The sequence below is a fragment of the Balaenoptera borealis genome (genome assembly GCF_965194805.1).
Source record: "Balaenoptera borealis genome assembly, chromosome: 11".
In the NCBI taxonomy this organism is placed as follows: Eukaryota; Metazoa; Chordata; class Mammalia; order Artiodactyla; family Balaenopteridae; genus Balaenoptera; species Balaenoptera borealis.
The window spans coordinates 29,890,446-29,914,789 of record NC_138868.1 but is presented as its reverse complement, the minus strand read 5'-3'; the positions used below and the strand labels follow the sequence as shown (position 1 = coordinate 29,914,789).

Sequence of the window (24,344 nt, the reverse complement as noted above, 5' to 3'; positions counted from 1 at the left end):
TTTGAAAAGTAAGTTGAAGAATGAGGAGATTTTTAGGTAAATTCCAAATTTTTATGAAGTCTGGAATGTTTGAGGGCTTTGAGTCACATTTCATGCCTGTCTTTGACCCTCTCTAGCAAGTGACTTGCTACAGTTTATAAAAATGTAATAGAAATAATATGAACTACCTAATCCAGGGTCAGTGAAAGTAGTTACATTTGCCCCTCTGTTATCATGTTTAGAAATGATTGCTTTTTAGGGACAGGCATCTGCATGGACCCACACACATGTATATGAGAAGGCCTTCAATACATAAAAATTATATAATCTTATCATTCATCACCACTCACTTTAAGAATTAGGAAAAAGTTTGAATCATTGAATAAATAAATGCAGTCAGATTATTATTTTCAAATATATACAGTGATTTGAATAAATCATTTAACAAAGTGTTCCCAAGTAGAGATCCTCAGGGACCAGCTTTAATGAAAACTGAAGATGCTTCTGTAATTAACAATCATCTGCATTAAAATTTTACTTTCTTAAACAGTATAAATGTGCTTTCTGCTAGGCTTATCTCATCTTAGTGATAGCAGGATCCTTTCTCACCTGGTCAATGCTGGTGACAGTCTATCACCTCCCCCTTCTACTCCCCCACCGTGAGCAAGAGTGCCCTCCGCACCAAAAGATGATGGTAGATATTCGATATTGAAGTTCCCACAAGAAAAAGATTAGCCTGCATGTATCAGAGATGTCCTGACCCCAACAATCTTTTTTTCTTCCTTCTAACATACTCATTAACTGAGAAAAGTTTCAAGTTCAGACTTGAACCAAGAAAATTTCTCTCACATTCCAAATTAGCAGAGCACATATTGACAAACTTTTAAGTTAGAGAACTTGGCAGTCACTTTCCTCACCGTGGAATGACAAATATAATTATATAGAATAAACCCTCTAGCATTTCTTCCCTTGGCAATTAATTACTGTGAGTTGTGTCTGGGGATACAGAGTCTAGCCCTGGCCCCCTGAGTCTTGTAGACTTGACTGGATCACGTAGCCACTTGCAGCCTATTTTCTAGGGAGCAGGGACTCTGTCCTGTTCACTGATGTATCTTACTGCCTAGGAGTGTAACTACCCTACACATTGAATAAACAAATCTATTAAACCTGCTCTGTCCATCTCTTTACAGGGAGAGTTGAGAGCAGAGCTTCCCAACTGGGGTGACCCGTCCCACTCATAGCCCCAGTTGGTGACAGGTCTGCTGAAATACTGTTCCCCTCAACCTGGGGGCAGCAGGGCAGGGCCTGGGGCAGCTGGAACTCTGAGGGCATTCTCTTAACAGCTTCTTCCATTAGTTCAATGGCTCCACACATAAAGTGTTATCATTTTGTATGTGTGCCATGGCATAGAAAACATTGGAAAGCCCTTCTTTAGAGCAAAAGTGATAAACACAAAATGTCTATAGGAACCAGGCAGTTAATTTGAGTGAATCAAGCCTGGCATAAATACCTACTAGGTGATAGTTTGGCCCTGGTTTAGAAAGCAAACATAATGAACATGAAAATGTTATATCAAACTGAAATTGATCATGGGAACTTAAATCCTGAAGGCATCAGACACAGATGTATAATATAGAAAGTGAACATCTTCATGGAATTATTAATATGTTTCTGATTTGAGTTACACAGATATCAGCCTCTGAAACATACGGAATTAGAATGCCATACTTCTGCCTGTTAGTTTTATCCTCTGAACCTCTACCCTTTTTGGTCCTCTTTTTTTTTCCATGCTTATTTCACCTTTTCTATTACCAATTAGAGTTCATTTCTCTCACGTCTATTCCAAGCTTGCACATGTAAATGCACACACCGATTTGTGTCATAATTTTTATTTTGTGGCCTCATTGTGTGTTTTTAGTTCTTGATACCACAACTCCTTTTTTCCCGTCTTTTATGTAAGTGCCTAGAAAGCACCAGGCATTATACTAAAGTCTTGGGAAAAAGATTAATATGACATGATCTGTGTCTTGAGAAGCTCATATTATAGTAGAAGGAGACTGTATGATAAACCTTTATTGAAAATAATAATAAAATTTTATTGAGCGGTAATAAAATTCCTTGGGAACTAGGAATTTTTCTAAGCAATTTTGCACTTATCATCTCATTTAATCCTCATGAAATACATGTTTAGATCCTATTTCCTAATCTAAATTTTCTGAAAGCTACCGAAGGGATGCTAGGATTCTAGGACAGTAAATTCCAAGATGGTGGACAGTCTTGATACATTTTCTTGATACATTCTTACTATATGCACTCAGCTGCCCTTGCATTCTTGGTCTTTCTCTCATTCCAAACACACAGGTACTTGCATAGCCATAATCTGTGCATATGTAAGGGTTTATTATGGTTTGGGTATGGCATGCTTCCATATTTCAAGGATGTCAGAGAATCTCAGGGTATACGTGTGTGTGTGTGTGGTGTGTGTGCATATTTATACACATAAACTATAATTTATTAAGAGTTATCAGTGAAGAAGAATTCTCTGTAGGGTATCTCCACTACTCACAGTAGTCCTGCAAGGTAATAATAACCATCTCCATTTAAAAAATGAAGGTAAATATAAATAGTAAGTTCCAAAGCTTAGATTCATATTCATATTTGACTTTAAAATCTAGGTTTAGCCATTGCTTCTCTCTTAAAGTAATTTAGTCCAACCATTCATCTGATACTCATAACACATCTGCAACTTCCCTGTCAAGTGGTAAAACAGCTTGTGCCTTCAAAATGGAAATGACAGAGTGCCTATGTCATCTAGAGACACCTTGGACAGCTCTTGGCTTTGAAAGTTAAAATATCATAAAGTTGAAAACATCTTAAAAATGAAATCCTTCTTCCAATGAGGATGTTCAGATCCTGTCCCTTGAACAATGTAGACATTGTTTACTTTTTCTTTTTAGCAATCCTTTTGTCTTGTCTGAACTTTCCTTTTTTCAGAGTAACTATCTCTGGTTCTTCATCTGGTCTTCGTAGTGCAGAGTTTCAATTCTCTTCCCTTTCCCTGTTCCTCTCAGAACATGTCCAAAGTTAATAAACCAAGTGTGATGTGCTCAGCCCGCTCTTCATCCTCTTTCTTCTCGTAACAGATTCTGCTTTTCCCCACACCCTATGCAGCCACTGGCCAAGAAAGTGATCATATGACAAAATCATGGCCAACCATATTACCCCACCTCTCTGACAATAGTGATTAGGACAAAGGTTTCTATATGGCTACAGCATGGCCAAACAGAATTCTTCTCAGGGATTGCCATCGAGGTATAGGGCCAGAAACTTTCTCTTTCCACTGGAACAGCTAAGCCGAGACTCTTGATAGTAATGGTCCCTGACAGTGGTGAAGGCCTGTATGAAATAACAGAGGGTAAGACCAGCATACAAAATGAACAGTGACAAGCGGAGATGAGACATTCGCTCTGAGACCCTATTTTCCATCCCTCAAGTCAAGGTTCTAGCAGCTCCTTCTCCAGGTTTGTAGGTTACCTGAAAACTCTTCTCAGCCCTGTAAGCCAAAAAATTCCTTTCTTGCATACGGAGTCTCTGTCATTAACAAGGGAAAAAAATCCTGATCGATGCACCCCATATTAAGGTGTATAGAGTTTGGAACTGAAAATACTGAAAAAAACAAGCATGCCACCTCCCTTTCTTCAGATAGTCTTATCCTACAATAAGACCTCAGAATCTTTTCATTTTCTCAGCAGCCACACCAACACTCCTGACTCAGAATGAGCTTGTTAACAAATAAAATACCTATGAATTTCATATTTAATCTGATGTACTAATGAGTTTAGATTCTTTTAGAGCCTGATTCTAGAGTCCAACATATTTGTTCTTTCTCCAGCTTCATGTAATTTGCATATTTGAAAAGCTTATATTTCCTGACTATAGCTTGGTGACCTTGGACCAATCTTTCAATTTAGGTAATGTAAAATTTGAAAAATATCTATCTCTTTGGTTATTGTCGGGATAAAATTCACGTCGAGGGATTAGCACAATGCCTATCACATAGTAGGTGCTCAAATGTGGTAGCTATTTTTAAAAAGAAAGAAAGAAAAAAAAAGAGAGACCTTTGTTAAACAATAGAAAATTGTGCTCTAGGAATTAATCAGTCCAGTAAGTAGGATCTTTGATATGGTTGTTAGGCACTTATGAATCTATTTCCCTGTACGATTATCCAGGTTATGTTTCTGTTTTGACTGTGCCAAATGCCTTGCTTAATCCAGGTGAACATAAGCCACCTCTTTAGAAATTTTGTCCAAAGGAGAATGAAGCTAGTCTGACCTGACTCATCCTTTATAAACTCCTCCTAGCTCCTGCTCATCTCCACTTTCATTTCTAATGTTCGCAGACCATTTCTTTTTTTTTCTCTTCTTTTCTTTTTGACTGTGCACATTGTTCTTTATGGATGATACATGAGCAGGTAGGGCTCCCTAATCCTCTCCCTCTTCTTCAGGAGCTCTGGGATGGAAACTGTTGAGGATGGGATATTCTCAGTGTGTTGGGGAATTGAGTTGGGGCAAGGACTCCTTAGAAACTGAGGGCTTCTTTCTTCCTTATCTTGTTTTCACTGAGGCTGGTGGTCCAGGGATCTCTTACTCCTTGGAAGCCATATGGACCATAAAGCCCACCACCCTTTTGCTGTAGCCAAACCCATTGTCATAACAGGAAATGTGTTTGACAAAGCAGTCACCGAGGGCAATGCCAGCCCCAGCATCAAAGGTGAAAGTGGGCGTATCACTGTTAAAGTCGCAGGAGGCAGCCTGTCCTCAATGTAACCCAGGATGCCCTTTAGGGGGCCCTCTATTGCCTGTTTCACCACCTTCTTTCTCAATGTCATCACATTTGGCGGCTTTCTCCAGACCACAGGTTAGATTTTTGACTCATTGGAGCTGGGATCTGGGATCTGGGAGGCCATGCCAATGAGCTTCCAATTCAGCTCAGGGGTGACCTTGCCCATAGCCTTAGCAGTGCCCATAGAAGCAGGGATGATGGTTTTCTGGACAGCCCCACAACCATCATACCACAGCTTCCCGGGGGAGCCATCAGCGATCTTCTGGGTGGCAGAGATGGCATAGACCATGGCCATGAGTCCCTCCACGATGCCAAAGTCATCATGGATGACCTTGCCCAGAGCACCCAAGCAGTGGTGGTAGAGGAGGCATTGCTGACAATCTTGAGGTTTTTGTCATACTTCTCATGATTTATGCCCAAACATGTGGACATCGGCAGAAGGGACAGAGATGAGGATGACCCTTTTGGCTCCATCCTTTCATAAGCCCCAACCTTGTCCAAGTTAGTGAAGACATCAGTGGATTCTACAACGTATGTAGCACCAGCATCACCCCATTTGATGTGGGTGGAAGCTTGCTCCTAGAAGATGAAGACGGGCCTTCCATTGATGACAAGCTTCCCATTCGCAGCCTGATTGTGGCATAACTTGCTATGGGTGGAATCATACTGGAGCCTGTAGACCATGTAGCTGAGGTCAGTGAAGGGGTCATTGATGTGCAATATCCATTTTGCCAGAGTTAAAAGCATCCTGGTGACCAGGCATCCAATGTGGACAAATCGATTTACTCTGACCTTCATGACTGTCTCAGGGATGTGGCCAGTATTGCACAAGAAGATGCAACTGTCTGTCAAAGAGGCAAGAGCAGAGAGCCCCACTTCTTTAATAATTATCAAATTGTGCTTGAGATTCACCTGAGGCTTTAAGGTCTAAAGTTTGTATGTAGCTAATTACTGTCCTTTTTAAAAAATAAGAACCACTGTTTATTTGCAGCCTTGTGGCACCAAGACCGTCGAAAACAGCACAATAATTTCAAACACAGGTTTTTTAGTAGCCTGAAATGTAGCCTCATTTAACTCAGCAGGTGCTTTCCTATAATTCGTCCAGCTACACATAATGGGAAGTTCCTCTTACTGATAATGTTCGTTATGCTTTTTTTTTCAGTCTGAAGATCATTCTCAACACATAAAAAATATGTATATATAAAAATATATGAATATATGTATATAATTTTATTAGTTCATAAAAGAAATCATTACGTGTCAAAATTTCAAGTTTACTTTATTACCCTTGCTCTGGAAATTGGCATCCGTGCATCTAGGTTATAAATGTTATTCCCTGCTTGCTCTCAATTGGTTTCATGAGTGAATCACTGGGCACCACCTACACTTTGTTCTCATGTCAGACCTGCAGTCTTCCATAATAGCAATCAGTCTCAGGGGTTTATCTGTGTACTTTTTTCCTTTCTCTTTCACATCCAATTTAATCATTTGATTATGCCAGATACAGTTTAGACAAATATATTCTTCCTTGCCCTTATGAAAGTCACTCTAACTGAGCTTGTCAAGTGAGACTTTACCTTAGAGGCACCTATATTCATACAAATTAAGATATGGTCAATAATTATAAAAAATTCCTGTTCATTAACAGTTCCTAATTTATTATTACTCCTTAAGATACTATTGTTTTTAAATGTTTTCATGTTTTTCATAACTGAATCACACATTTTTGCCTTACGTAGCAGTAAGTCAACAAGCCTTACCAAGTTAGTGGGGGGAGACATTGTCTGTCTCTGTCTAGGCTAGGTGCCTCAGACATCTCAGTAACAGAAGTATTTCATTGTGTAGGACACTTTGTTTATCAAATTAAATGCATATTAGAGAGCTAACTGGGAAAAAATAAAATTACAACCCCACAAAGCCATTAATTAAAGTTATCATAAGAAAGGATTATGATGACTTTCTCTTGCACATTAGACTGTGTGCTTTTGTTTTTGTTTTTGTTTCTTTTCTTCCCTTATCCTTTCAGGTGGCCTGGAGTTCAGGATAATTGCAATTACCCTCATTTTTATGCTCTTTGTGTCTTGTAACCACCGAACGTAGGTTCAGCTGCTCACTGCTCACATGCCAATAATTCTAGACACAAGTGTCTGTAGAAAAGAAAGGTGCTTTAATCAGAAAAGCTGGCAATCTGGGGAGACGGTGGACTTGTGTCCAGAGACCAGCTCCAAAGATTCTCCTCGGTCATGACAGTTTTTAAAGGGAAAAATGCGGGGGGAGGGGGCGGGGGGGGGAGGGGAAGAATCTCAGTGAATCATCAAGGCAGGAGATTGGGTTCTACATCTCCATTGAGTGCAGACTGGTTTTCTCTTCAGATGTTATCTTGCCTGAGTGATCTGCCTGCAGGATTGCTTAGGGGGGCTACTGGGGGGAGAGAACTAGTCTTCTTTTTATCTAGGAAAAGAATCAACAGGTTAGACAAGGCATGGTGTGCATTCAGGAGAGCATAAGTCGGGAGTTAGTTTCAATTGCTTAGTGATCTCATTCCTTAATTAGGTCCTTTTAAGGTTAGAGGGGAACAGAAATGGGCAAACAGGAAAGGGGCAAAAGAGCTGCTTTCATTGTAACCTCCTTTGCCCCTCTGCTTGCTTCCCGTCCTCCACAGCTTATAGGTTGGAGGCAAGTATAATGCCACTCAGTGTCATTGCTTGGAAGTTTAAAATTTTGATACAATCAACTAAAGCATCAAATACAAAATACAAAGTATCAGCATGCATTATCTACCAGACTTATCTGCAGATTGGTTAGAAAGGAAAGAAAAAAAGAGAAGAAATATTTTTCTAGGCACACTTCTTCCCTTCTAAAAATCTGAGTCTAGTTTTTCTGAGTGAAAGTGAATAGAGTCAATGCTAGGAAAGGTGGTACTTAATGTTTACCTCCCTTTCTTCCCAAATAGGGTTCACTGAATTCAGATTTAATTATTTTATTCTTACCTTTGGTAGTAAACAGATACTCTTTTGGTCCCATTTTCTGATTATTGCACCCTGGTTTTTCCTTGAGAAAGTACTACTTTCCCATTCTCTCAGTTTATGGGATCCGGATGAACATTGCACACAGGAATGGCTTCCCTCTGCCTAGGGATGAACACTAATCCACGTTGGTCCATTTAGAGCTAGTACTGGGGCCTTCTGATAAAAAGAACAGAAAAGCAATGTTCTTTCTCATGCAGTTGCCAAGAGAGTATAATGCAAATTAAAAGCCTTGACATCTATTTTGCCAGCAAGAGGAAGTATGAAGGCTAAGAAAGAAGCCCACACAGAGCAAAGCATAGCCAAGAGATGAAGAGAGCAAGTCTTAGTCTTGATAAGGACTTTTGAGTACCTGGATTCAGCTGCTCCTAAAGCCACTTATTTCTAAGAATCTTGAGCTACATAATGTATTAAAGGCCTGTTTTTGTTTAAACGTGTGGAGATGGAAGGTTTCCTATCTCTTACGAATGAAAGAATCTTGCCTCATACATAATTTTCCTCCCAAAACATCTCTTCATTTTCCTGAGCACTGAAAAACATATCATTTATCTGCTGTTTGTTTTTCCACCTTGTAAAAAAAAAGTACACTTAGAGACCTGTTTGTCTGTATTGCCTCTTCTCATTAGCCTCATTCTCATGTCATGCTCATTTTTTGAAAATCTTATTACTGTATTCCCTGGGCCCTGAAAAGTGATTGGCACAATACTAGTAAGCATTCCTCCACATTTCTCTGTTTCCTATATTGGAATTTTCCAACTCACATAGCCTTTAGCTCATCATGTAACTTCTCAAAGTTACTTATCTGATTTACCTATCCTTTCCTAGTTATATGTGAAATCCAGTCATTTTACTCTAACCTTTAAATTTAGTGTAAAAATAAAGGCCTTGTTAATTGAGAAGGAAATTGAAATTAATGTCTTTATTATGAGTGAAGGGGGACCTTAGAAGCTCAGTGTCTTAAATATCAAGAGTTGATTTCCTCACCTGCAAAGACTTTAGTGTCAGTATTTAAAACTTGTAGTTCATTAAAAATTAAATTTTAGAATACTAAAAGTATTACAGTTTATTCATGTATTTTTAAAAATTTAAATCTTATTTATCCAATTGTTAATAGCATAAAAGGGTCTTTATTTATTTATTTTTCTAATTCACTAATTCTCTTTTCTGAGACGAAAAATCAGGATACTTCTACTCATACTTCCCTTGGTACTATTCCTTCCCTCCTCCTTCTTCTCTTTCTTCCCCCCCTCCTCCTTCTTCATCTGACTAGATTCTTTCAAACAGCCTACTTTACATTTGAATTGCAACACATACATTTTAAAAACTGATGGTAAAATAGCAGTATTTTTCCTATTCATTTCTTTTAATTTTCCGTAATTTGGATCTCAATGAGCTGTTATCATACACAAACAGCCTGGCCCCTTGAGATGTTCTGAGATGAAGATAATTTGTACACATTGTGATTGTTAATAGAGAATTTGTTGTACAACACATTCTTTACAATGCAGTAAAGATAATTATAATTGGGGGCACAAAATAAAACCTGCTTCAGCTAGGAAATTGCTCAGATACACGTTATTTTTATGTGTCTCCTCGGGAAAGGGCAGGCCATGTCAAGGACTTACATTTGATATTAAAATAACAAATTATCAAATGATAACACCTTCAGGGAAACATGCTTAACTACCTATTCAAATTACATTTTAAATATTTCTCTCCAAGTGAAAATGTATCACTTTTAATATCCTGAGGCTGTTTATCAAGTTGGTTAAAAGGGTGAGAAGCTATTAAGAAAAGCACATTTTTGAAAAGGACACATAATCTCTGCATTGTGTGTAAATTATGGTAGCAAACCAAGTCCAGAAGCATATACATGGAAGGAATAAAGAAGAAAAAATAGTTGTGATGAATAGGGAGGAAAATGAAGTGAAAGTGTGACAAAGCATCTTTTTTTAAATTGTGGGAAATGTCCTTGGTGAGAAGACTGAATTTGGAGAGGAATCCAGAGAAAAGAGAAATGCCAGGCATGTTGTCTTTCTTTTCAACCAATGTAAAGGATACTGTTGTGAGCTACACTGGTCCCTCTTCAGGACTGAAGGAATTATGCCACCGGTTGCTGGGAGTATGACTGCTGACAGCTCTTAACTGCGAACCCTCTCCAGAAATCGCCCTAGGCTAGAGAGAGCTGCCTCTGATGGAACAGCCTGTATCCCCTGACTGGTTGGTCCCTGAGGCCAGAGGTCCGGACTCCTTGATGCAGGGAGAGCTAACTCTGGAGGGCTTTCCCAGCTTCCCTGTGGGGACAGCTGCAACATTTGCTGAAAATGAATCAACTTCTCTCTGCCCAACTCTGCTTCCTTCCTGTCCCTTGCCCTCCCCAGGTGCGGATCCTGAGGACCTCAAATAAACTTCTTGCATGTTAATCTCCAACTCAGGGCTTCCCAGGAAGCCCAATCTGCCGCAACGTATGCAATTATTTCTCTGGTTGCTATTGTTTATTGAGTAAATATTATGCATTAAGGACAATGTATGCACTTTACATGGATTATTTATTTTGATCCTCATGGATTCCAAGCCATTGGAGTTAGCTATGGAATGGTAATGGTGGTCTCATGGAATATGCCTGCTCAATGGCCCAGATTTGAGTATTGTCAACCAAGGAAGCTGTCATTTCTTTGTTTAAAACCGTCACTCTTAGATTAATATATAACATCTGGTTTTTTGTTCCTAACCACTCCTCTGTCTAATTTCCTACCACTCCTACCTTGCTTCGTGTGATGATCCACACACTCTACCTTTTTTCAGTTCCTATAACTCAGCAAACCCCTTGCAACATCATGGCCTTTGAAGATGCCATTCTGTTGACAAAGGATACTGTTTTACCCAATGTTTCTACCCCGTTTGTCAATTCAACTACCATTTATCATTCACTGTTCCTCTAAATTTCATTTTTCTCAGAAAACATCCTCTGAAATACAGATTAGTCAAATTTGACTAATATATAAACCCTCTTAGCAGCCAGGCCTTCTTTGGGGCACTTGTCTCAGTTGTAATTGAATGATTCCATGCATATTTTTCTGTGAAGTAGGTACATACTTAAAGGGAAGGTTGATGGGGTAAAGACATGTGCAGTGAGTTACATGAGGTCAAGGACCATTATCTCTCTTATTTACCACTGTGACTTCAATACCAAGCTCTGGACTTGGCATTTATTAGATATGTGTAGAAATCACAGAAATTTATTTCTCTGCCTTTTTTTTCCCTCTGCTTGCATTTTTGTTTTAATTTATTTATTTATTTTATTTATGGCTGTGTTGGGTCTTTGTTTCTCTGCGAGGGCTTTCTGTAGTTGTGGCAAGCGGGGGCCACTCTTCATCGCGGTGCGTAGGCCTCTCACTATCGCGGCCTCTCTTGTTGCGGAGCACAGGCTCCAGACGCACAGGCTCAGTAATTGTGGCTCACGGGCCCAGGCGCTCCGCGGCATGTGGGATCTTCCCAGACCAGGGTTCGAACCCCTGTCCCCTGCATCGGCAGGCAGACTCTCAACCACTGCGCCACCAGGGAAGCCCACTGCTTGCATTTTTAACCATAATGTTTTTCTCCCCTTTCCTTGCTAAGATGAACACACATATACATACGGACATGTGTGTATATGTAGGTGTGTGTGTGTGTTTGTTGGTATAAAATCTTCAGACTCAGTTTCAAATTAACTTTTTGTCTTAGAATAAACCCTCCCTTTAAGCTGACTTTATATATTCCTGTTTTGATATGAAAAATAGAGACTCTATATCCAAGATTTCAGGATATGCCTCACAGCTTCCTCTAGTTACCTGAGTATGTTGCCATTTCCAAAGTCTTTGAACAATTAGATTTAATCACTTATTTCTACTATACACAATGCTACAATACACAAGAGCTTATACCTATAAAACAAACTATTTTTGTATTTTCAATTGACTTTATTTCCTAGGATAGACCAAAGAAATGCTTGTAAGAGATGAGTAAGTCCTTTCTGGATTGAAAAATTTTTAAAAACTTAAAGTCCTTAAAGAACTTACAGTGATAATGGATCTTTAATTTCTTTAAATATTTTGATTTCTCTGAGTTCCCAGTTGGTTTTGAAGACTCAGGTACAAGTAAAAATATTATCAACCTAGAAAGTGAGTGTGGCTAGCTCGGTTTGGTTTTCTTCAGTCTTTCAGGAAATGACAAAACGTTCAACCTTTTGAGAGAATTTAACTTTATGTTCCTATATTCAATGCTGACACTGCTAAGAATGAATCATTAAATGTGAGATGAAGGCTAAATGGAAAAAATGTTTAACCAACTGTCCCTTCCCAGTGCTACATTTATAAAAAACTATATTTTGGATATACAGAATACATTTCAATGGCTAGGATATAAGAGGACCAAAAAAGATATTTGTCAATTTTTGAAATTCATTTATAAAAGCATTTTGCATACTTATAGAACCAAATTCTGATGACTGGAATGGTATGTAGAGGGGATAGGAAGGGGAGGTTCTTCATTAGTTAATTGAATGAAAGATTTCTTATAAAGTGCAATAATGGTGCTCATTACATACTTCAAGAAGAGGAATTGAATTCAACATGGAAGGAAAAAAGCTAATTCATCCTTTTTGTAAATCCATGAGCTTTGGTTGCATGAAATAATAACCTTACTTACATAGAATTCAACTAAAAGAGGCTTTCAGTTAACCAGATTTATGTTCCCAGAGTTTTACTTTGGAGAAAAATAAAGAACCCAAAGACCAACCAATTAAATAAATATGTGTATGGTTCATGTTGTTGATTGATAGTTTAATCCTAAGGTGTAGATCTATACTACCAAAAGCATATTTATATATTTTATGCTAGACAATGAGGAATGCCACTTGGGGTGATTTAATTTTTGAAGAAATGTTTTTGAGTGCCTAAGATATGCCAGATGTTGAGATAATCACTTTGGATTAAATGGTAAACTAAAATAGATATTATCTTTGTCCTCATAGAGTTAAAATCTAGTGAAGGACATAGGCATGGGAAAAACTTATTTTTAAAAATTAGGTAAATCAAGACTCAGGTAAGTACTATATGGAAAGTTATGTGATGCTTTAAGAGTGTGTAGTAGACCTAATTAGGAAGGTGAAAGAAAGCTTTCCCAACAAAGGAGCAGTTGGAAAAGGAGATGAAGAATGATGCAATTATTAGTTTAAGAAAAAAGAGAAGAATTTCTTAAGAGATGAGCTTTAGGAAATTCCCTAGCGGTCCAGTGGTTAGGACTCTTCGCTTTCACTGCCCCCAGGGCCTGGGTTTGATCCCTGGTTAAGGAACTAAGAAAAAAATACACATGACTGGAAATATGATAACTTTTAAAGTGGTAGAAATATTCCCATCCAAAGAGTTTCATTTCATTATTCTTTGAACAAATATTGTCTAGTTGTAGCAAGAAATCATCTAGATTATAGGAATGTGGTGAGGAACAAGAAAAAGTTCCTCACCTTGAGGAGCTTCATATCTGGTAACCCAAGACAAGTTAACCAATAAAGAAATAATTTCATATATTAATAAACTCGGTATAGAAAATAAACTTAGGTAAAGGCTAGAGAGTGAATGTGACAGGAGGTAATTCTTTAGAGATCCATGAGAAATTGTTAGCATAAGGAGGAATACGAGGAGGGTAAACAAGGTGTGAGCAATAATTGTAAGGTCCCTGCACCAGACACTTCATTCCGAAAGGCCAGGGTACTTGGAACTTGGTGTGGATATAGAAGAGAATGCAAGTTGATGAGGATCTTGGAGTCATAGACAGAATTAAATTTGTACAAGGCCTTCTTGACTGTGGTCAAGAGTTTGGGTTTTATTCATATCAAAGACTTTGGAAGGATTTATGCAAGAAAAAAGAATTAGTAGGCCCTAGAAGTAATTTGGCCATGAATTGATGGTAACATCAATGACAGTGGTAGTGAGAGAGAGAAGTGAGATTTGGGATGTATTAAGGATAGAAGCTTACTGATGGATTGGACTTTCAAGGGCAGGAATAGAAAGGAATCAAGCAGAAGTGCTAGGTTTTTAGCGTGACCAGCTGGGTTCAGCATGGTGCCATTACCAAGGTTTCACCATATTCAATTAAATCCTCATATGTCTTTCACCTTAACACTTGACCACCCATCTATACATTCTTATATTGTAATATTGAGTGCTTACTTTGTACCTTGCAAGAAGCACTACCCTTTAGGGACACAAAGATGAAAAAGATAAACTATGTCCCCACCTTACTGAAACTTCTAAATAGGAACAAATAGACTGGAAAAAAATACGTAAACAAAAAATCCTACAGATTATGATAAAGGAAATAAAACAGCTCCTGGGATAGAAAGTATATCATGGTACCTAAGTTAACCAGGATGGTCAGGGAAAAATTCTTAGGTGGCACCTAAGCCAACATCTATAGAATATAAAGGAGTCAGGCATATAGAGAACCTGGGGAGGGTTTTTAATTTTTTTTTAATTTAGCATTTAATTTTTTTTTCATTATCTACCAAATGAAGACTTCATGACTCTGACTCTGGTAAGACTAGTTCTTATTATATACTCTTAAGAACAATATTACCACCGTTGTCTTATTTTCCCTACTGTAGAGCATTAACTTCTTTTGATCTTTCTTTCAAAGTAATTTTCATATTCTTATTGATTAAAAAAGTAACACAAAGCTACACTAAATCACATTACAGAAATACTAGTTTCCCTTTACTTTACCATTCCCGGTCTAAAATATACATTGTCAATAGTTTTTGCATACTATTCCACCTTTTAAATATACATGTTTATATACTATATTTGCTCTATTTTAACAAAATGATACAGTATTAACTATGTTCCTGTAGTGCTTGTGGGTTTTTGTTTTCATCTGTTTTTATTTTTCACCTTGTAATAATATCTTGCATAGCTTTTACTGCCAGCACATATGGAACTTTTCATTGTTTTTAATAGTCACATCATAATCCATTTATGGATCTAACGTTGTTATTTAGTTTCTCAATTTAAGAATGTTTAGGTTCTTTCCATTTTTCACCATTATTATGGATGATTAATGAAAAGTTCTTTGCAATTGTGGAGTGTTTATAAAGAATGTAGCAGAAATGTTAGGTCAAAAAGGTATGCATATTTTAAATTTAATAGGTATTTCTATATTGCATTCCAAAAGCTTATATCACTTTCTTATAAAACTGTAAAGTACCAATTTACAGTTTTCTTTGATAAGATTACATATTAATGTATCATTTTTATGTTCAGTTCCTTGATAACCAGTGAAGTTCATGTTGATGCTGTCTCTCTTCTAACAGATTCCTCACTTCTAACTTCACTTATAAATGGTAATGCTTTAATGGCCATTTGTCTCTCCATTCTAAATTTCTTTCTGAATTTCTGAATTTCATTTTTATTGTCCAAACATGCCTCACATATGCAAAACCCCAAATCAAAACAGCTTCAAAATTTAAAGGAGGTATTTGCATTCTTAGCAATGAACACAATTTGGAATATGAGAAAAACTTTGTGCAAGGCTAGTATTTGTGCAAATGAAAGAGAGAGCATTAGAAGCTGACACTGTAGTACTCTGCTAGTGGCAGTCAATTCTAGAAGTTTCCATTGGAAGATATTCCACATAGATATCAAAAACAATAAACTGTGTACAAGGGTCAGTAGGGAATATACTTCACTATTATTGGGTAGAGCACCTATATCTGTGTGGAAGTTACTGAGGATTTTCCTTTAAACACATGATGCATTTTTCAAGTGTTCCATGAATACTTAGGAGAATAAATCTGTATGTGTTAGGTTTCATCTATTAATTCTACTTTATCAATCATATCGTTCTTATCCTTTATGCATTTTATTCAGTATCTTAAACTGGAGCAACATGTTCCAATGAAGAATAAATAAAGCCACAAGTGACATGATAACATTTCTTCTGGAGGGTTGATATCAGTATAACGCACTGGGAACTTCTGTTAAAGTTTGATTTTGAGAAGTGCGACTGTTATGTATACTTTATATACTTGAGTATTTTGTCTATTATATACAGATAATGGTTTCATAAATGTCCATTAATGTCATTTACATCTCTAATACATTAAATGCTTTATATCTTAAAATGCTTTATTTTAATTTTGCATATAGATATTTATTAATCAGGTCTTTACCTTGGATGTAGCTTGTATCAATTTAAAATGATTGTCATCTTCCCTTTGCATTACATTCTGATTTATCTATTGAATTTTTGTTTCCATATTATTCTCTAATGCACATGCACATTTAGGAATCCTTTTTTTTTTTTTTTTGACTAGTTTTATTTTTTTTTAGAACTGTGTAAGTAGGAAAGCAAGATATAGTATTTTGGTCTACTTCAAGAAATCATGCTTTATAATGGTGGAAATTGCTGTTTACGTTTATTAGAAATCTGCTTATTTCATGTTCTTCTGCTGTTTTGTTTTTTGCCTTTTGTTTTACATTGATTCTATTTCCTTTCTTTAGTTTCTTAATTTTTAAAAAATATACTTTGGAAGTTGGGTGGTAGAGTCTGTTTTTAATTGTGCTGGTGGCAACCCTTATGTTATAATTAACATATCGTTATGATTAAACTCATCTAACTTCAGATTAGAAACAAAACAGTAGCTTTTGACTTTTCAGTATATAAAAATGGGAAATTTAGCATTTCTTTATTGAAGTATAGTTGATTTATAATATTAGTTTCAGGTGTATAGTATTGTGCTTCAGTACTTTTACGTATCATACTTCATTGAAAGTTATTACAAGATAATGCCTTCAATTCCCTTTGCTATACAATGTGTCCCTGAGGCTTATCTATTTTATACATACTAGTTTGTATCTCTTAATCCCATACCCTTAATTTGCTCACCCCTCTTCCCTCTCCCCTTTGGTAACCACCACTTCGTTTTCTATATCTGTGAGTCTGTTTCTGTTTTGCATATATATTCGTTTGTATTATTTTTTAGATTCCACATAAAAGTGATATCATACAGTATTTGTCTTTCACTGTCTGACTTGTTTCACTAAGCATAATATTCTCTAGGTCCATCTATGTTGCTGCAAATAGAAGAATTTCATTCTTTCTTGTGGCTGAGTAATAGTCCATTGTGTGTATGTGTGTGTATGTGTGTGTGTCTATATATATATACACACACATATATATATGTATACCACATCCTCTTTATTCATTTTTCTGTTGATGGGCACTTGGATTACTTCTTTATCTTGACTATTTTACATAGTGCTGCTACGAACCTTGGGTTGCATGTATCTTTTTGAATTAGTGTTTTCTTTTTTTCCAAATATGTAGCCGGGAGTGGAATTGCTGGGTCATTGGTAGTTCTATTTTTAGTTTTTTGAGGAACCTCCATATTGTTTTCCAAAGTGGCTACACCAATTTACATTCCCACCAACAGTGTATGAATGTTCCCTTTTCTTCACATCCTCTCCAACATTTGTTATTTGTAGCCTTTTTGATGATAGCTGTTCTGACAGGTGTAAGGTGATATTTCACTGTTGATTTGATTTACATTTTTTCTGTTAATTAGCAATGTTGAGCATCTTTTCATATGCCTGTTAGCCATCTGTATGTATTCTTTGGAAAATGTCTATTCAGATCTTCTTCCCGTTTTTTTGATTGGGTTGTTTGCTCTTTTGATATTGAGTTATATGAGCTGTTTATATATTTTGGATATTAACTCCTGTCTGTCATATCATTTGCAAATATTTTCTTCCATTCTGCAGGTTATCTTTTCATTTTGTTGATGATTTCCTTTGTTATGCAAAAGCTTTTAAGCTTAATTAAGTCCCATTTTTAAATTTTTGCTTTTATTTCTTTTGTCTTAGGAGACAGATGCAAAAAATATATTGTTACAATTTACATCGAAGAGTGTTCTGCCTTTGTTCTCTTCTAGGAGTGTTATGGTTTCAAGCCCTACATTTAGGACTTTAATTCATTTTGAGTTTATTTTATATAAGGGGTGAGGAAATGTTCTAATTTCATTATTTTACATGAAGCTGTCAAGTTTTCCCAGCACCACTTATTGAAGAAATTATCTTTTCTTCATTGTATATTCTTGCCTACTTTGTTGCAGATTAATTGACTATAAGTACATGGATTTATTTCTGGACTCTCTATTTTGTCCCATTGATCTTTGTGTTTGTTTTGTGCCAATACCATGTGGTTTTGATTATTGTAGCTTTACAGTGTAGTCTGAAGACTGGAAGGGTTATGTCTCCAGCTTTGTTCTTTTTTTCTCAAATTGCTTTGGCAATTCAGAGTTTTCTGTGGTTCCAAATGAATTTTAGGATTATTTGTTCTGTGAAAACCATCATGGGTATTTTTATACAGATTGCATTAAACTTATAGATTGCTTTGGGTAATATGGCCATTTTAACAATATTAATTATTCTAATCTAAGAGGACAAGATATCTATTTCTTTGTATCATCTTCAATTTCCTTCATCAGTGTTTTATTTTTTCAGAATATAGGTCTTTCACCTCCTTGGTTAAGTTTATTCCTAGGTATTTTATTCTTTTTGATGTGATTTTTAAACAGGATTTTTTTTTTTTTTTACTTTCTCTTTCCGATAGTTCATTATTAGTGTATAGAAAAGAAACTGGTTTCTGTATATTAATCTTGTACCCTGAAACTTTGCTGAATCCATTTATTAGTTATAATAGTTTTATGGGTGGAGACTTTAAAGTATCATGCCATCTGCAAATAGTGACAGTTTTACTTCTTTCTTTCCAATTTGGGTGCCTTTTGTTTTTCTTGTTTGATTGCTGTGGCTTGGACTTCCAATGCTATGTTAAATAGAAGTGAGAGTGGGCATCCTTGTCTTGTTCCTGAATTTCACCATTGAGTATGATGTTAGTTGTGCATTTGTCATAAACGTTCTTTATTATGTCGAGATAATGTTCCCTCTCTACCCACTTCGATGAGAGTTTTTATCAAGAATGGATGTTGAATTCTGTCAAATGCTTTTTCTGCATTTATTGAGATGACCATGTGATTTTTATCCTTCCTTTTGCAGCATATTGAAGGGTCTTGTTTTTGTTTTTTTGTTTTTTTTTATCCAGTTCGCCTCCCTGTGTCTTTTGATCAGAGCATTTAGTCCATTGATACTTAATTATTGATAAGTATGTACTTGTTGCCATTGTATTACTTTTTTTCTGGTTGTTTTCATAGTTCTCAGTCCATTTCTTCTGCCTTTTGTTTCTTCTGTTGTGGCTTGATGATTTTCTTTAGTAGTAGGCTTGTGCTCTTTCTTTTTAGTTTTTGTGTATTTACTGTAGGTTTTTGATTTTTGGTTGCCATGGGGTTCATATACATTGACCTATAATTTTATCTACTTGTTTTAAACTAGTCATCATTCTGAAAAACCTACATTTTTTACTCCTCTCCCCTTCATTTTGTGGTTTACTTATTTATTTTTGGCTGTGTTGGGTCTTCGTTTCTGCGCGCGGGCTTTCTCTAGTTGTGGCAAGCGGGGGCTACTCTTCATTGCAGTGCATGGGCTTCTCATTTCAGTGGCTTCTCTTGTTGCAGAGCATGGCCTCTAGGCTCATGGGCTTCAGTAGTTGTGGCATGAGGGCTCAGTAGTTGTGGCCCATGGGCTTAGTTGCTCCATGGCATGTGGGATCTTCCTGGACCAGGGATCGAACCCATGTCCCCTGCATTGGCAAGCAGATTCTTAAACACTGCACCACCAGGGAAGTCCCCATTTTGTGTTTTTGATATCATATTTTACATCTTCATGCTCATCCCTTAGCTGTTTATTGTTGTTATAGTTGCTTTTATAATTTTTTTGTCTTTTAATCTATGTACTGATTTATCTAAGTGGTTGATCATCAATCCTTACTATATACTTGCTTTTCCTAGTGGAATTTTCTCTTTCTTATAGATTCTTACTTCTTTCCCACCTAGAGAAAACCCTTTATCATTTCTTTTAAGGTAAGTTTATTATTGATGAACTCTTAGTTTTTGCTTATCTGAGAAGTTCTTTATCTTTCTTTCTATTCTAAATGATATTCTTCCTGGGTAGAGTGTCATAGGTTGCAGGCTTTTCCCTTTCAGCACTTTGAACATACTTTGTCACTCTTCTGGCTGCAAAATTTCTGCAAAGAAATCAGTTGATAGCCTTAGAGTGTTTCCTTTGTATATGACTTTTTGTTTTCCTCATGCAGCCTTTAGAATTCTCTCTTTAATTTTTGCCATTTTAATTATGATGTGTCTTGGTGTGGGTCTGTTTGAGTTCATTTTGTTTGGGACCCCCTGTGCTTCCAGTACCTGAATATCTGTTTCTTTCTTCAGGTTTGGGAATTTTTCAGCCATAATTTTCTCAAATACATTTTTGATCCCCTTCTCTCTCTCTTCTCCTTCTGGAATCCCTATAAGAGCAAATGTTGGAATGCTTAATGTTATTCCACAGATTTCTCAAATTGCTTTCATTTTTTTAAAATTTGTTTTTCTTTTTGCTGCTTTGATTGGATGATTTCCATTATTCTCTCTTCCAGATCACATGTGAGTTCTTCTGTATCACTTAGTCTGCTAGTCATTCTTTGTAGTATATTTATAAATTTCAACTATTGAATTATTCATTTCTGATTGGGTCATTTTTATGTTTTGTATCTCCTTTTTAAAATGTTTACTGTTTAGAGCAATTCTTTTCCCTAATTCAGTTAACATTTTTATTACTAATGTTTTGAATTCTTCATCTGGTAAATTGTTTTTTTCTGTTTCATTATTTTCTCTTGCTCTTTTAATTGAGAGTAGTTCCTTTGCCTTTTCTTTTTGCTTAACTTTTTCAGCTTCTGTGAATTTAGGTGAAACAGTTAACCTTGTTCTTTTGTGGGAGCATTACTATACAGACTCTGTGTGCCCAATGCCTTTGGTGAGAGAACTGGATTTGACATGGATGAAAGTCACATCTTTCCTCAAGGTGTGCTGGCTGCTATCACCTTGGTAGTGGGTGAGTCTATAGATGGAGGGGCTAGAGCTGTCACCGAGTGTGAGGTGGGACTTCGTCTCTGCTCAGTGGCTATTACTACCCTATCAGGAGTAGGGTCTACCCCAAGTTGCTTGAGCAGAAACCTTGAGGGTCATCCTGAGCTGGCTCTATTCCCTTTAAGTGAGAGTCTCTCCCTCTCCCCACACCGGGACCTTTGCCTCAGGGGAGGGGAGTGCTGAAGCAAGTGGGGCCCATGTGCACATAGAGGCTCAATGTGCTGCCTGTGCAGGTGTCTGCAGCTCCACTCAGATGCAGCCTTGTGTGCAAGTCCCCTATATCTCTTACAGCTGATCACTGCCCCCTGCCTCTGCTGCCCCTGCCCTATTGTAGAACCACTCCACAGGGCTGGTGGGACATGGACCCTCAGTGTGTATCAGGATGTTAGTTGTGGTGGAGCAACTGCCATCAGAGATCTGGGTGGTTTCTGAGGTACTGCTTGAGTAAGTGCCAACAATGGCTGCTATCGCCCCATCCAGGCTCCACCCTGGGACCAACCCAGTTACCTCTCTGTCACATGGTTGAGTCTTTTTTCTGGTCATAGGTGCTCCAGACCGAGTGCTGTGTGGTGGCATAGATGAATGGGGCCAGAGTATTCGCTTGGCTCAGGGGTGCATAGCAAAGCTGTCACAGGAAATTGGCAGCTGCTAGGGCAGACCTCTCCACCTTGCCTCATGAGCAAGTCCCATTTGTCTCTCACAGCTCATCACTCTCACCACCCTCCATGACTCCCACCCTGTTGTGGAACTGCTCTGCAGGGCAGGCAGGGCCCTTGTGATCTCTCTACATTTATGGGGGGGTGAGGTGTGATGGAGCAGTTGCTGTCAGAAATCTAGTTAGCTTCTGAGGCACTGCTTGAGTAAGCACCAGCAATAGCTATTGCCACCCACCCCCCAGGCTCCTCCCTAGGACCATGTTGCATCTGTTTCCCATAGGTCTAGTCTTCTCCCTGGTCATGGCCACCCCAGATCCAGTGCCATGCTGCGGTGTGGAGTGAGTGGGGCTGGAGTTTCACTTGGCTTGGGCTGGGGCATGCAGTGGGTCAGTCTCTGGGAACCTGGCACCCACTAGAGCAGATTTGTCTCTGTCCTGCCTCAGGGGATAGCCAGTAAATGCATTCCTCGCAAGTGGAGTCCAGCCTTCTCCAGTCCTTCTGTTTGTCCCAGCTGTCCTCCAACCCACCAAGGGGGGCTTGTCTCCTCTCAACCTGCTCACTCCCCAGGGTGTGTGTCTGCCCATGTAATCTCCCTTTTACTCTGAGTCTCCTCCCAGGGACACAGGTCCTGACCTGATCACTTTTCTTCCCTTCCTACCTGATTACGTGTGTATCTTTCTTACAGCCTTGGTTTTACTGGAGTCTTTCTCCCAGTTTCCAGTTAGTTTTAGTGAGAATTGTTCCACTATAGATGTATTTTTATGTGTTCATGGGGAGAGGTGAGCTCCAGGTCCTCTTACTCAGCCATCTTGATTTCCTCCTCTAGGCATTTTTCAGTTATTTGTTCCCAACCAAACCTATTCTGTTTTACAAGTTTGCAACTCTGCAGATTATTTTTTTCTTTCAAATACAAATTACTACTACCTTGTAAATGATTATTTACATTATTTACTCCTTTTATCATGTTAACTTATTAAGTGCTCACTGATATTCTTGACCAACAACCCTGACAAATTCATTATTTCAGTTCTTTTCAGTATACCTGAGTAATACATTTAGAAAATGACCTTAGGTGATATATATTTTGAGAACTTTACAGCAAATATTTTCCTTTTATCTCACATACTAATGATTATGGAATGGCATAAAATTTTAGGTATAATAAAAATTTTCCTCAAAGCTATTTAGATACTTCTTTTCCCCTTTGCCTGTTGTTATAGAACAAGTCAGAAAGCTCTCTCAATGGCCAAAGATCTATCTTTCCCAATGGCTAAGCTGAAAGAATTGGAGAAATAAAGTTAACAATAGGAATTTGGATTATAACCCATAGAATATAAAAAAAATCCATGGTTTTGTGCTGATGTAAATAAATAATTGAGTAAATATAATTGGGGGTAAGGGACAGCTATCTTTATGAAATACAATTTAAAAATGGAGGTAGAATGAGGGAAATGGAAAATCTTATTAGAACTTTACAGTAATAATTATCAGGCAAGATCTACCAAAGGAATGTAAAATTAGGGAGCGTTAAGTGTGAGGAGAGATAGGATATTTGTATAGACTCAAAGTATCTCCCTCAGGATATCTATTAATTACAAAAGGAAAAAGAGTAGTTTTATAGTAGAGAAACCTGACAGCACCTTAATGAAGTGATCAATGTTACCGTTGCTAGTAAAATGACATATTGACATTTTGTGGCCCCTGCTATGAACTGGAGAAAAAATATCACTTTTGTGTTACCTTTCCAAAAATGTGTAACTTCAGTCTAATAATGAGAAACTTTCAAGCAAGTCCCCAGATTGAGAGATATTCCTCAGAATAACTGAGCAAACCCTCAGTTGTCAGGATTATGAAAGACAAGGAAAGACCAAGGAATTGTCACGGATTGGAGGAGACTAAGGAGACAACTAAATTTAATGTGGGATCTAGTAATATGTCTTAAAAGAGTATTAGTAGAAATACTCATGGAATCTGAATAAAATGTATAGTTGAGTTTTAAAATAGCAAAAAATAAACAAAAAGAAAAAGACCTTTTAAGTAAGCCAACAAAGAAATGAAACAAAATGAAAAAATATTTAGAAATGAGTAACAATGAGGATAGAGCATTTTAAATATCTGGGAAGAGATCAAAATAATTAGAGGCAAAATTATAGCCATAAATGCCTTTGTTAGAAATAAATATTTAATTTAAAAAAAATGAAATAAGCATTTAAATCAAGAAATTAGGGATGGGAGAACAATAAAATAAATCCAAAATACTTATAAAGGTGGACTTTGTAAAGGTTAAATAGAAATTTTTAATTCTTTTAATTAAACGAATAAAGTGTAAAGTGATAACACAAGAGATTTGATCAATAAAACTGTTTTTATTTTAACAGTGACAAATTAGCTGAAAAATTGACAAGTCTACTACAAAGAAACAAGGGAAATTATTGATAAACAACTAAGAAAAAATGTACTTATAATAAATACAGTGTACAACTTTAAATCATTAAATTTAATAATCAGATGAAATGGGCAGTTTTCTAGGAAGAGCTGATATAAGAATAAGTAGAATCAATTTTTAGTTTTAAAAAATCTAATTAGATCAATAAACTGAGAAAATATGTTTAAAATAGTAGAAGACCTATTAAAAAAAAAGCACAAACTCATTTTTGAGCATATTCAAGATTATTTCCAGGATAAAAACCACATATTATATAGAGGAAATTCTCTTATCTAAGAGAGAATACACTGGAGTATATTTTTTTAAAAAAAGAATAGTGTGCTGTGCTTCAACAT

The 24,344-nt window shown here is 37.0% G+C and overlaps 1 long non-coding RNA gene and 1 pseudogene across 7 annotated transcripts in view; one reads left to right on the top strand and one right to left on the bottom strand.

The window, feature by feature from the left end:
• The window catches only part of LOC309606576, a 494,104-nt gene that overhangs the window by 165,925 nt on the left and 303,835 nt on the right, over positions 1-24,344 (top strand). The gene's annotated exons all lie outside the window — the stretch shown is intronic.
• LOC309606544 (glyceraldehyde-3-phosphate dehydrogenase pseudogene) overlaps positions 2,648-24,344 on the bottom strand; it is a 78,350-nt pseudogene continuing 56,653 nt past the window's right edge. The window contains exon 2 of the transcript XR_014249631.1: positions 2,648-11,114. The product of XR_014249631.1 is annotated as a glyceraldehyde-3-phosphate dehydrogenase pseudogene (transcript). The remainder of the gene's footprint in view (positions 11,115-24,344) is intronic.